This window comes from Pinus tabuliformis, chromosome 7, assembly GCF_031772625.1.
Source record: "Pinus tabuliformis cultivar Carrire ecotype Pingquan chromosome 7, CPIR1, whole genome shotgun sequence".
In the NCBI taxonomy this organism is placed as follows: Eukaryota; Viridiplantae; Streptophyta; class Pinopsida; order Pinales; family Pinaceae; genus Pinus; species Pinus tabuliformis.
In genome coordinates, this window is record NC_142293.1 from 1,367,220,478 (window position 1) to 1,367,221,971 (window position 1,494).

Consider the following 1,494-nt stretch of genomic DNA (forward strand, 5'->3'; position numbering starts at 1 on the left):
TCCACCAACGAGCAGGTTGAAACCAAATCTCTCATTTTAAATCGAATTGGATTATACGACAGGCGGAGCGTCGATTCCGGGAATCGACGCTCCGCCCCTCGGGCGGGGCGGGGCGGCCCGGGGGTGGCGTTGCGCGGGCGCTGCCACCCCCGGGCCGCCCCACCCCGCCCGAGGGGCAGAGCGTTGATTCCCGGAATCGATGCTCCGCCTGTCGTATAATCCAATTCGATTTAAAATGAGAGATTTGGTTTCAACCTGCTCGTTGGTGGATTGCTTACTTCGAAACGCTGGGAAAAGGCAGTTCCACTTGATGCTTGGGTGGTCGGAGACGATGTTGTTCCAGTATGCAGAGCCATTTTGGAGGCCTTTAGAGATCTGGGCGACCGGGGAAATCCAACAAAGTCCATACAAAGTACCCACGAGCGTTTGATCCATTCCTACACACTCACACCCCAACTTACTAAGTTTTCCAATGGATTGATAAAATGACAAATCTATCAAGAACGACTGAGTTTGCCTCGTGACAGTTAACGTACCTGATGCCCGCGAGCAAGCTTTCGAGATAGTCATGGAGAAAGGCTATCCTGGGCTTATCATTTAATGCATCCGAAAGTGCAAGAGATTCCATGTTGGGCATGGCGTATCCTACTCACAGATCACAACACAATTTAAAAGAAGTGATAAAATTTGCAGTTCAACATTCGTCAAAGCCGACATGAAAGTAAATATAAGCACAGAAAGTACCATTTTCGTAGATTATTATGGGGGGGTTATCATAGTGTTGCTTGAAGTATTCCAATAATCGTTGCATCCCCCAGGGAACAACGGGAAGCCCACCAGCTGACAACTTTAATTAGTGTTTTAACATGACAAAACGAAGCCGCATTAGTGTAACCTTAATAGATAGAATTGCATTTATTTAACTTACAAAATACACAAATGCCTACCTCACCGATAGGGACGCCGTTCCTATACACTGCATTTATGCTTATCTAGATGCGTCAGAATCCAAATCCTGCTATAATATATATACAATAAAGGCTAAAGGAAACTGTCTGTATAAGTTGTATACTTTTCCTTTGAAATTCTAATACTAGTGAAAGATAAACTGTGCTGATTTCCCTAGTTGCCCAGATCTCTAAAGGCCTCCAAAATGGCTCTGCATACTGGAACAACATCGTCTCTGGCCACCCAAGCATCAAGTGGAACTACCTTTTCCCAGCATTTCGAAGTAAGCAATCCACCAACGAGCAGGTTGAAACCAAATCTCTCATTTTAAATCGAATTGGATTATACAACAGGCGGAGCGTCGATTCCGGGAATCGACGCTCCGCCCCTCAGGCGGGGCGGGGCGGCCCGGGGGTGGCGCTGCGCAGGCGGCGCCCGCGCAGCACCACCCCCGGGCTGCCCCGCCCCGCCCGAGGGGCGGAGCGTCGATTCCGGGAATCGACGCTCATAAAAATAATAATAATTCAGAACTAATTTTAAAGATTT

At 47.9% G+C, this 1,494-nt stretch overlaps 1 pseudogene; it reads right to left on the bottom strand.

The window, feature by feature from the left end:
• Nucleotides 1–367: 367 nt before the first annotated feature.
• Nucleotides 368–981, bottom strand: LOC149252706 (coniferin beta-glucosidase pseudogene; annotated as a pseudogene).
• Nucleotides 982–1,494: the final 513 nt, after the last annotated feature.